This window comes from Ipomoea triloba, chromosome 3 (assembly GCF_003576645.1).
Source record: "Ipomoea triloba cultivar NCNSP0323 chromosome 3, ASM357664v1".
NCBI classification, from domain to species: domain Eukaryota; kingdom Viridiplantae; phylum Streptophyta; class Magnoliopsida; order Solanales; family Convolvulaceae; genus Ipomoea; species Ipomoea triloba.
In genome coordinates, this window is record NC_044918.1 from 3260772 (window position 1) to 3274374 (window position 13603).

Sequence of the window (13603 nt, forward strand, 5' to 3'; positions counted from 1 at the left end):
AATTATAAAAAAAAAAAAAAAAAAAAAAAAAAAAAAAAAAAAAAAAAAAGTGTGACTGCGCCACTCAACATTCCAAATGTATGCAATTTCACCTGATAGATAGTAGGTTAACACCCCATCTAGCAGGTTGCATGTTGACGTGGATGATGATTTGGCATTTTTTTTAAAATTTCCTTTTCATGTATTCTTTTTATTTTTGAAAACCCTTTACTAGCATCAAATCTGCTGCAATATATATTCAATTTTTTTTAAAGATATATATCCACTTTATAATTTTTATAATAATTAAGATGTTAATAAATAGAATGAAATAGGATCCTCTTAAATAGAATGAAACAGAATCCCCTTGCATTGGCAATGCACTACTTTGACCTAAATTAAGCAAAAGGTCGACCAAACACTACTTTGGTGCTAAAACCTCTCTTCACATGTAATTCCTATCATTACAATTTGCAAAAAATCTGTTGCAATACTTAGTTCTTTTGTATGAACATATACACCCTTCAAATATTTTTCAGCGAACCAAACGGGATGTAAGAAATTGAATCTGCAAATTGATGAAGCTACAAACTGATAAACTTCAATTTGATGAAACCCCGAAGCAACAACAAACCAAATAAGGATTTCAGGTGTGATTTGAGAATTTCACAGTTGATTTGGGAATTTCTGATTGAAGCTTTTTTTTTTCTTTTTTTATTTTAAAGAATGATTGAAGCTTAGTTTGCCTAATTTGCCTAGTACATGGTGGAAGAAAGAGTAAAGAAAGGAAAGGAAAGGACCAGGTGTGTACTGCAGTAGATTTTATGCAAGAAAAAGGGTTTAAAAAAAAACAAAAAACAAAGAAGAAGAAGAAGAAATGAAAAGGAAATTTTAAAAAAATGCCAAGTCATCATCCAAGTCATTTTCCATGTCAACATGCAACCTGCTAGATGAGGTTCTAACCTGCAGGTAAAATTGCATACATTTGGAGTGTTGAGTGGTTTAATTGCACGTGTTTTCATTCAATAGTCAAATTGCACTTTCATGTTTCGTTCAGTGACCAATTTGAACCTTATTTCTTTTCTATTTTTCTAATTTTGTTGGGGTTCGTTGTAATTGAAGTCTATGTACTTTTCTGTAGAACACACTTTTGCAAATATCTTTTTGTATTTATCCTCGTGATTGAATTTGTTAAGTAACTAAATTCAGTGGTTACGCCATCATTGTATCTCAAAAGTTCCTATCTGTTTATCATGTTGCTTTGGTAAAGGATTGATAAGAAACTTTTAGGAAAGTGAACATAGTTCATGCCGTGAAAGTGTTATCTGGTTTTTATCTTCTTAATCCTTGTTCCTACCCGAGCAAATTATCCAACAATCTAAAAGTTTCTTTTAAAGGAAAACGTGGGGTGTCCGGCACAATGGGGTATCATGGAAAACACTCGCCCTCCCTAAAAAAGAGGGGGGTGTGGGTTTCCTTGATCTGGACCTAATGATTCGAGCATTTAGTGCGAAGCTGTGGTGAAATTTTCGCACAGTGTTTTCTCTGTGGGGGAATTTTATGAGAGCTAAGTACTACAACTGCGTTCATCCGGTGGGGAAACTGATTCAGAGTTCAGATTCCCGCACTTGGAAGCATATGCTTAGTGTTAGGGATGTGGTGGAGGCGATCATGGGTTGGCGTATGACTCATGGCGATGTTAGTCTCCGGTGGGACAACTAGTCTGGACTTGGGCTCCTATGGCGTTTCTATCTGTTCCAAGGTGTTGAGTACTCAGGTAAATTGTTGTTTGACTTTATTCTCGATGGGGAGTTGGATTTGACTGCTTATGATGGCCTCCTGCCTGCTGGTTTGGTGCTAGACTTGTCCCGCTTGGGGCAATGCTCGCCAGATATATCGATTTGGTGGGTGGCTACCAACGATTTTTTTCCCCTTCTTTTCTCCAAAATCTCTGTTAAACTGAGCCGATGAATTCTGATTCTCTTCTGAGTGCCTATTGGCATAAGCACCTACCCTTTAAGGTCTCCTTCAATTCTTGGCCTGGCGGGTGCTACATGCAGTGGGTGTCTGCCCACGGATGATGTTATGGCTAGGTTTGGGCACTTTATGGTTTCCAAATTTTTCCATACGCTAGTTAGGGAGACTATATATTGACCACATCTTTTATGCAGGGGATACAGCAAATGTTGTGTGGCGGTTTTTATGCAGTTACTTGGCCTTCAATTCAGTCATCATGGTCTGCGGACCCTGTTGGCTGGGTGGAGGCTAGTGATTACATGTAATTGTCTCGTTTCCTTTGTTGTTTGCAAGGTGCATTATCAACCTAGCCCATTGAGCACTTTATAATCTTAGCGGGTAAAAACTTAGCTAAGAGAAAGAGCACAAACATAAGCACAATATCAACCCAATGGGATAGCTCAAGTGGCAAGTGAGCTCTCTTCGAGGGAAAGAATTTCAGGAGAACCCGAATTCTATTCCCACAAGTGACGATTCCCCCTGGGCTAGCTCTCATGCCTCTCGGAGCGAACACGTGTGTACCCGGACCGTTAAATGGACGGAGAAAGACCCGATCGATTTAGCAAAAAAAAAAAAAAAACACACTATCCAACTAGGGAGAGAAATCCGATCACTTCTACAAGAAATCTAACTAGCTCCGTGGAAAATCCAACTACCTCACTTAGACCCAAGGCGTACTTTCCTTAGGAGCTCTAATCTTTGACAGCCTAAAAGTCATAAAACCAACCAGATTTTTACTCACATTCAACTGGAACCATCACATTTAATTTGGTAAAATCGATATTTCAAACTAAATTATCAAACTTTAAATTTTCTAAAATATTACAACTGATAATGAAATGAATTAAATCGATAAGCAAATAAGTTCAATTCAATTAATTAGTTCATTGTTATCTAAATAATACACTCCCTTCAAAAATAATATTGTAAGAACTATCACAACTTTAATTCAAACCATGTGATATGACTCATTCAAAGTCGTTTATTGGGTTGGCCGAATGCAAATGAATTAAACACTTGTGTTTCAAGCAATATAATTATGGAGTGCTTAGAAATTGGTTCAATGCAAAGCTTTCTTAATTAGGTTCAGCAGCACTGAAAGGACATTTGGAAAATGAGTTTAATGGCATGGGTTGTTGAAGAGGAACGAGGAAAAAAAAAAAACAAAAGTGGAGCAATGGGTGGAGAAAGAAGGCACTCAAATTTTATAAGATTTATTTTCATCTAACCCCAACCCCACCCCATATATAGCCTTTGTATGTATATATGTATATATAGTACATGTTTTATATATAAATATATGAAAACAGATGAAAGATTGTAATTAATAAGCTTGTAAAGTTGGTAGGCGTGCGGTTTTGTTTAGAAAATGGCGAGGGTTCGAATCCTAGCCCCAATTGTATATAGCTTTCTTCATTGCTTTTTTAATATATATTGTAGCTTTCCAATTGTATACGTACATATAGCTTTCTTCATTGCTTTTTTAATATATATATTAATGATAAGATGTATAATTTATAATGTGTTTTCTATTTGAATTATTTTATCAAATTAATTAATAAATTTTATATAGCGTTATTAATATTTTTATAAAGTTTTGATGCGTTTTATTTTTCGTCTATATCAAACAATATTTATAATGTATTTTGTAATTTAAGAATTTATTCGTATTTGATATTTGTATTTGAACCTTGTGGCACTCGGTTTACACTCCACATGGAAAAGAGTGAGTTCGAGCCTCAGTGGAGACGACTAGTTATGAACATATATTACACTGTAACAGAGTCAGTAGTCAAAAAACATTTTAACTGAAATCTTGGATACGTCACTGCTCACACCAAATCTATGCATTAAGAAAGTTTTGTATTAAAAAATTAGACAGAAACAAATAAATTTATAGTAATATAATTTAACCCAATGGAGTAGCTCAAGTGGCAAGTGAGCTCTCTTTGTGGGGAAGAATTTTGGGAGAACCCGGATTCGATTTCCACAAGCGACGATGTGGGTGGACCCGGACCGTTAGACGGACGGAGAAAGACCCCTGTGAATTTACCAAAAAAATAGTAATAGTAATATAATTGTGTGTTACTATGGCTATTACATGGTAGCGAAGTTTACTATTCTTATATTAAGCATGATAAAATTGGAAGTTAGAAATGGGAGTAAGTGTAAAATTACTTTAATTAGGTTCAACGCCACTGAAAGGACTTTCTAAATTCTAATGGTATGGGTTTGTTGGAGAGGAGGAGAAAGAAAAACAAAAGTGGATCATGTGATAAAAGCACTAAAATTTATAATGTCTTGATGGGTTGATCTTATCCTTCTGATAAAACAAAAAAACAAAAAACAAAACAAATCGCACTAAAATTTTATAAGACTTATTTTCATCTAATTCACACCAATAATTTACGTATTAAGAATGTTTTGTATTGAAAAATTAGACCGAAATTAAACAAATAAATTTATAATAATATAAGTTAAAATTAGCTAATTGATTAAATACTTCAACATTCTAAACAAACCGTAACAAAAATGAAACATGCCATTAGTATAGGTTATTATATAGTAGCGGAATTTAGTCAATTCACACTTCCGAATATTGGTTGTGAATAGGCATCTCTTGTCATCCAAAAAAAAAATTAGCTAATTGATTAAATCATTCAACACCACATACATTCAAACCTGGCCTTAGACATAATGCAGAATATAATATAATAGTAAAATTTATTCAATTTATATCATCAAATAGTTACTACAAATGCCTCATGTCATCTAAAAAATTAACTAATTAATTAAATAATTCAATAGTGCATTCAAACCAGTGTAAATTGATTAATCTGATAAATCAAAATACACCGAATGTTCATAACATATGTTGATTAGTCAATGGACCACTGAAAAATGAAAGACAGGAAACACATTGGCAATTTCAATATATTTACCCTCCATTTAAAGCCAAAAAAAATTTGTGTATTTCTGTCTTCCTCGTTGAGCCTGCTAGCTAGCTACAGTGGTGGTACATGGCAGGCTCAGGCAGGTGGTGTTGGTGGTTGGCGGTGGTGATGTTGGTGGTATCCGTATCAGAACCTGCGTTCTCCGACCCACAAACAAACCAAATAGGCAAACTGGGTTGCAGTAACTACCATCTTAGCGATGTGCCAGATTATAGCAGGGAACTCAACCTCAGCTTTGCTGATCTGAGAAATCAGTTATCCAGCGCCAACAAAAGCTTTGCCACCTCCACTCAGAAGACTGTCTACGCAATGGTACAGTGCAGAAAGTACCTCTCCACTGCGGACTGTGTGGCCTGTTTCGATGCCGCCGTGTTAGGAACCCGAGACTGCCCCATCGCCGCCAGCTCTGCTATTGTCATATTTGATGGCTGCTTCGTAAGGTGAGTTGTACGTAATTGAGATGGAGCACATGCTTTGTTCAATCCTGTATGTTTAATTTGTTTGTTTTAATTTGTATAGGTACCGCAATAGTTACTTCTACGACCAGATTACAGATGAGGTTATAGGAGGAACCTATCAAGTTTGTGGTAAAAGAACTGCCAGCAAGCAACATATTTTCAATGCCACAGCAGCACAACAACTACTAAATGAGCTTCTACTTGCAACGCCCAAAATTAATGGCTTTTACGCTGCAGTAAAGCTGGAGGAACCTGATGGTGGTGGTGCTACCACCAATGGGGTGGCGCAATGTGCTGAAACCGTGAGCCAAAGCCGCTGTCAAGATTGTTTGTCAGTAGCTTACAATAACATAAAGTGTTGTTTACCTAATTCTGCGGATGGAAGAGCTGTTGATGCAGGATGTTTCTTGAGATATTCAGACACCCCTTTTTTTGCTGATAACCAAACAACTGACATAGCACCCCTCCTAGGAAGAGGTATATATATCTATATATATATATAAGCTAGAATATAATATGTTATCTTTAATTTCTTAAGCACTTAGTCTTGGAAGCATCACCTAACTGGTAGCATCGATCTTCTCCAGGGAGTAGTACAGGAAAGAAGAAACCTATTATTGTTGCGGGTGTAGTCGGTACTGTAGGGATCATTTTGGTATTAGCAGCCCTTTTCCTTTGCTATCTGCAATCAAGAAAGCAAAATGCTTGGATAAGAGGTGAAGCTCCTTTAGTAGCAATCATCATATTTTATAATTAATTTTACCCTTCTTAATTTTCACTGTTGGTTAAAATTGTTTAGGTATGTGTTAACATATTATGGCCTGTCTTCTTCTACATATAGGCAATATTTTGGGGGCAAAGAGCTACATATATAATGATTTGAAAGCTGCAACAAAAGATTTCAGCCAAGAAAATATACTGGGTAAAGGAGGTTTTGGTGATGTATATAAGGTGATCTGAGTAACAATTCATGAGGACATGCAAAATGAAATTTCAGAATATATAAGCAAAGCCGCCACTCTAATCTTCTATGACTAAACTGCAGGGCACCCTACAAAGCGGGGATGTAGCGGGGATGTAGTGGCAGTAAAGAAACTGACAACAATTTTTAGTAGAGCAAAGGCAAACTTCGAGACTGAAATTAGTCTTATTACAAATGCGAATCATCCCAATCTCATTCGTCTATTACGGTATTCTGGCAATGGAAAAGTGCTCATGCTGGTTTATGAATACATGGCAAATGCCAGCCTTGACAGATACATATATGGTACTCCCATCCTCAAATATTATTTTGTATACATAAAACTTTTCCCATCTATTTTTTAATGAATAAATTGGCAGGAGAGAAACGGGGAATGCTGAATTGGAAGCAAAGGGTAGACATAATATTGGGTACGTCAAAGGGTATTGAGTATCTGCATGAGCAGTGCAATGTATGCATCATACACAGAGACATCAAATCCAGCAACATACTACTTGATGACGAATTCCAGCCCAAAATAGCTGATTTTGGTTTAGCAAGGCTTTTACCAGAAAATAAGAGCCATCTAACAACTAAATTTGCAGGAACTTTGTAAGCCTAACAACCTTATTTTGTTTTCTATGCTAGTTTTCTTTTCACTTAACTATTGCTTGTTGCAACATAACAGGGGATATACGGCGCCAGAATATGCAATTCATGGTCATTTATCAGAGAAAGTTGACGTCTATAGTTTTGGCATTGTTATCCTGGAGATCATCAGTGGGCGACGGAGCAGTGACTTAAAAATTGAGCCTGTAACTGAGTATCTCCTAGTGAAGTGAAGAGAATGTTGGAAATAGCATTGGTATGCACCCAATCACCCTCGAATATAAGGCCAAGCATGTCAGAAGTGGTAGTCATGCTTTCAAGTACTGATGCCTCAATCATTCAAAAACCCCAACACAGGCCAACCACTATTACTGATTTCAATAAGAGGATACCTACAACTGCAAACACTTCAACACTTACTAATGTCACCATCCCATTTTCTCATTTCTCAGGCCGCTAGATAAGCCTTTTTTGATCTAGCAAGCTTGCCTGTGATTTGCGATGTGTTTGTATTTATTTATTTATAGATTTTTGTACCCATAAATAAATATAGACATGTACTAGAACAAAATATACGCATGTCGGTAAGTTAATGATTTTTTTTATTTAACAAAAAAAAAAATTAAAGACTTGTGAATATCTGATACCATGAGCCCATGAATTTTCTCAAGATGCCTATTAAATTCTCTGCAATGATTTTTTTATGTTACAAAAATAAATAAATAAAAATTTAAGACTTGTAAATATCTGATACCATGAGTCCATGAATTTTCTCAAGATGCCTATTGGTCCATACCAAACCTTCCTGGCTTGGCAGGTGCTACATGAGCGTCTGCCCACGGATGATGCTATGGCTAGGTTTGAGCATGTTATGTGAAAGTTGTGTAGAAGTGGTGATAGAATGGAGTGTGTGTGAGATGGTATCCTCACACTGGATATCGTCTCAAAGAGTAGACTGGAGGGGTTGAAAGTAGGTAGTTAATCACAAGAGTGTAAAGTGTTTGGAAACTAGTCCAAAGAAATATTCATATTTTCACTACAAGAATGAAGACATTTAGTGACAAATCTTTTGTGACACTTTGTAATTTAGTCACAAATAGTACACTTTTTGTGACCAAAAAAATAATTCGACACTATTGTGTGGAATAATTGTGATAATCTTTTTTTGGTCACTGATAGTATGGTAATTGTGACAAGTATTCGTTACGAGTACGTTGTCACTATTACTAGAATAATAGTGTCGTAACATACGTTGTCACTATTTGTTGTCACTAAATGTATGTGCATTTTGGCGGCATTATAATTATGGCGGAAACGAATGTAGTTGTGACAAAATATAATGTGGACACAAATTTTAATACTTTTTGTGACAAATAGTTGTTGGTCACTCTTGTTTATAATATTTGTGACAACTTATTTTGTCAATAAAAAATACAATTGGTTAATACCATTATAAATGAGAAACAATTGTGACAAAAAAAATACTATTGTCACTAATATGTGATGAAATTGTTACAAATATTTGTGATGCTCTATAATTCCGTAACAAAAATTACTAAATTGTGACAATAATTGTGTTGTTTTCAAGTTTTGTCACTAATTTATGATAATTGTGACGATTAATTAGTTGTTTCTAAAAATTTCATCCCTAGAGATGGGTTGTTCTTCTATCAATTCCAATATGGTGTCTTTATCTCTAAATTTGATTCAAAATTAATTAAATGAATTGGATGACTACCATAACACCAATAGCCAAGTATTTGTACATTAAGAGTCATCAAATTTAGCACAATTTTTACAACATGTTTGTATCAAATATATAATATAAAATAAATTATATATGATAAAAATTTAGTTATGGACCAATTAATAGAATTAGTTAAAGTATAATTTAGTTTGGTCGATTAAGTAATAATTTCTCAAAATAAAAATTCAATTAATTTGATTCAAAATTAATCAAATTAATTGAATTATTACTCCTAGTAGCCACATTAGCCTATTATTTATACATTAATAGTTATCATCTTAGTATAATTTTTGTACAAGATGGTTGCATCAAATATATAATATAAAAATACTATAGGTAATAAATAAAAATTTAGTCTACAAAGTTTCATCTTCTATATGATTATCAAGGTATAGTACTGTAGTAGTAATAGTAGTAGTAGTAATAATAATAACAACGTAACAACAATAATATTATATTAATAATTAATAATAATTAATATATAATATATAATAATATATAATAATAATAATAATGGTAATAATAATAAAATAAAATAAAATAAAATAAAAAAAGAAGAAGAGTGATCCCACATCGAAAACATTAGAGAAGGGGGCGTTGAGCTCCCTCATTAAAAGGGGAGCTCAACGCCCCCTTATACTGCCAATCCAGTTTGAATGGGCAGAAAATTGAAGCCTCAGGCTTCATTATTCATTAATGGAGCCTGAGGCTTCTAACAATTATTATTTTTAATTTAAAATTAAAAATATTAAGGATGTATGGGGTATTTACTCAAAATATTAAGGAGAAACGATGTTAAATATAATATTTGTTACCATGTTTGTTGTCACAACAAAGTAATTATGTGTAACTATTTTTTGTCACTAATAATCATTTTGTGTCAAGAACATTCTAACAAATAAGTATAATTATTGTGACTAAAGTATTGTCACAATAAAATAATTAAGTGCAACGATTTTAGTTGTCACTAAATTAATTTTTTGTAATAACATATTAGGTCACAAATTGTACATTTATTGTGACCAAAATTGGTATCACTTAAATACTATTAGTGTACGTAAACATCGTCACAAAAGCCTAGAGTAATTGTGACAACTTTTCAAAAGTCGTCACTACTACAATACTGACGGAGGATATAGTGACAACGGGTGACGACTTCAAAAATTGGTCACTAATTTCAATAGTGACCAAAATCGATAGTTTTGGTGACAACTTCTGTTATCACTAAATGTGAAATTTCTTGTGTGATAATAACAAAATAAAGGAAATGACAATGAAATTTTAATGAAAGATCAAGCAACAATAAATAATCAATAGTAAAACTAAGGGCTTCGACTAGGTCATTTAAGTGTAGACGCATGGTATAGTGTATCATTGCTTAGAGCTCATGTAATGCATTGACAATGGAACTAGGGAAATGCTACTATGTGCCAATGCCACTCTAGTGGTCGTTGGACTCTCAATTAGCTTCAAGCCCTACACTCATGGTGACTCAAGGTCATTGAAGCATTTTATCAAACATGTGGTGTTCACCTCTTCTTCTATCCCCTTTTCTTCTATGCCCTATTGTCAAGTGACATGACATTTTCCAATCACCTCTTGCACAATTTGGTCATAATCATATAAGAGTCAATACAAACCACCAAGTTCACAACTAAATTCATCATTAAGTCATTATAGTAACTCATAACTCAATTCAATCACATAGCATCAATCACAAAAGATAACTAAACCAAATCCCTATTTGAATCTAGCTAAGAATTAATCTATACCATTAATAAAAACAATATCCTCAACTTTAACTTCCCGCCCAAAACACTCCTATACTATTAATGTTTGCGTAATATTGTAAAATATGGTAATACAATTCCTATTTGTAATACAATTGTACATTAAAATATGGTAATACAATTCCTAATAAAATATATTTTTCCATACGTTCCTATTCGTAATACAATTATAGATTAAAATTACTATTCATAATAATACAGTACATATATTTTCTTACAATGCAATCTATACTATTAATAAAAACAATATCCTCAACTTTAACTTCTCGCCCAAAACACTCATATACTATTAATGTTTTCGTAATATTGTAAAATATGGTAATACAATTCCTATTCGTAATAGGAATTGTACATTAAAATATGGTAATACAATTCCTAATAAAATATATTTTTCCTATAACTGAGTTATTAGAGAACGAGCATATTTGCCCAATTTATAAAAATCTTAAACAATGATATATAAAATCTCTAAAATTCCAGCACCACATGCGTACATCTACACATTAGCTATTAATTAAGCTATTATTTGTTGGAATTCAAACAAGGATAACATCAGAAAACATAATCGATCCAAGACATATCTTCAATTGCACTATATAATATTTGATGTTATAATTTATATAATTATATATCGTTTCAAATATTCTTAATATATTATAACAAATCCATTCCGTGCATCGCACGGGTAAAAATACTAGTTGAAATTAAAGATATTTGCCATAACAATTGGAAGCAATGCAAAGAAAGCAAAAAAAGACGTAGCTTTGATTAAGAGCTATGGAAATAAAATATGAAATTGCAAGATAAAATTTGAAATTGTTCTTCAAATCTTCTTCAAGGATGGATTGATTACACAAATGAAATGTTTAGAGAGATTATCTCTCCAATCTTCTTCCAAGAAAGCCTCGGAGAGATCAGTGGAGAATGAAAATTTCCCAAAAAATAACCGCATAGGGCTATTTATACCCCTCAAATTGCGCTAAAAATGTCATTTAAAAAGAATTTTGGGCATGTGGTCATGATCAAGTTCACGCCGTGAACTCGACCATAGCCACCCAGTCTAAGCAAAAGTTCTGGTTTCTAGGCCATTTTCACCTTGTAAACGTCCAAACTAGCCTTTGTAATCTACATTAAAGTTGTAGCCCTTTGAGTTTCCGTTCTAATGCCATTTGAATCACCTCATTTGGACACTCCTAACTTGATGGACAATTTTAATAAGTCCTCGCAAGTGCATGACGAGTCAATTGTAATATAGCGTGCAAAGCAAGGGTCGATCCCACAGGGAATTGATACAATGCAATTGAATAACTTGACAGTTTAAGTTTAAAGGAGTTCAAAACTAAAGTGTAAACAATAATGAACTTAACCAAATAAAATTGCAGGTAGAAAATAATGCAGGAAAGATAATTGAATTAACCGTGAAACAAGATAGCGACTAACAATAGCATAAAGGTTAGGAACATGAATCAATTACCACTAATAATTTTGCAAATTAGTTTAACTTGCCAACCAATTAAGGGTTCGTTCTAACTGCTATATGACTACTCTGTATGGCGTCCAGGATAAGTCACGTGTTTTAACTATTCGTGTACTTAAGATACTTATTCAAATGGTTAAAACTCATTAAGCCTAAAAGAACTTAAGAAATACCCTAGTTATGAACCAAAACAAACAACTCAGTACGACAACCAAATTATTTATCATTCTTATCCTACAAAGCTTAGAATTAATAGGCATGGTATATACTATATATAACTCCCCTCAAACAGACTAATTATGCTAGAATTGATCAGATTCAACACAAATAATCGCAATATAAAAATATAGGACAAAGCTTAATTCGTTTGCAACATTAAATCACTTAATGCGAAAATTCATGATAAATAATTCATGTTCTTAAAAAATAAATTTAACAAGCCATTAAAGTAAAGGAGTTTGTAATTAACATGTAATTAACCACTAACCATTGCAATTACCACACTAATTGTAATTCAAGCAGCAACACAATTCTAAACATAATAGAATACAATGATTACAAACTTCCACACAAAACAATGGCTACGTAATTTAGGAAAAGAAAGAAAGAAGGAACCACTACTGTGAGGCTAAATTCGCTGATGTGTCAACTAACCCAATTCGAAGCTGCTGAAGAAAATTCTCACCACCGTCGAATTGAAAGTAGACTGCAATCTTGCTTGCGCCAAGACGTCGTCGACCGGAAATCACAGCTGAACGGACAAAATTATGCTACGACCGGAAGAAAATCACTGCTGAAAAAAATGCCGTCCGAAACCAGACATAGTCGAGTTGGTGAAAAAGAAAGAAAGTGACGAAAAAACGATGATCCTCCTTCCTTCAATTGGCCTCCTTTTCTAACGCCCAGCCTCAACTGCTATTCAGAACTCTTCTACTATTTAACCGGATCTCCAGATGACCGGATCGCTGTCGGAGTTATAGTTTGACTTTTGGGCTCTCTGTTCTTTCCGTTCATACGTTAACAAACAAAAGGACAATAATAATAATAATAATAATAATAATAATAATAATAATAATACTCTTATTAAATTATGGTTAAGAAATTATTGGGCTGACAGAATTCAATTAATAAACAAAATAAATAACGAAAACAACCCCACAATTAAACAATATTAATAAAGTTAAATATAACACTAATAAATAAAAATATACATATATAAATTAATTAACTATTACAAATTAACTATAAAAAAGATTAAAATAACAATAAAAATAATGTTTATCATAACTCGAGATATGCTCAAAATATCGACGTTGCCTAGCAGAGAAAAGTGCAAAGCAGAATGCAGTAACGCTGGACCACCAACGTGACCCATGTTCTTCACTCCATGACCACTAGCGTGACCCATGTTCTTCACTTCAAAATGAATATTTCTTGATCTCCTTTGTTTCTTTGGGTCCCTGGATCATGTCATGATACTTTTAACTCGTTCATTTTCACTTTCGTTCTTAACCTCTCATGACTCTCGGAACACGCCGTTGTGCCAAGATGACTTCAAAACACATCCAGTTGTAGCTCCAATTTACATTATGTTACAACCAATGCCCCAAAT

General features: G+C 33.7%; 1 pseudogene; it reads left to right on the forward strand.

Moving 5' to 3' along the window:
- Positions 1-5015: 5015 nt before the first annotated feature.
- On the forward strand, positions 5016-7437 carry LOC116012213 (annotated as a pseudogene).
- Positions 7438-13603: the final 6166 nt, after the last annotated feature.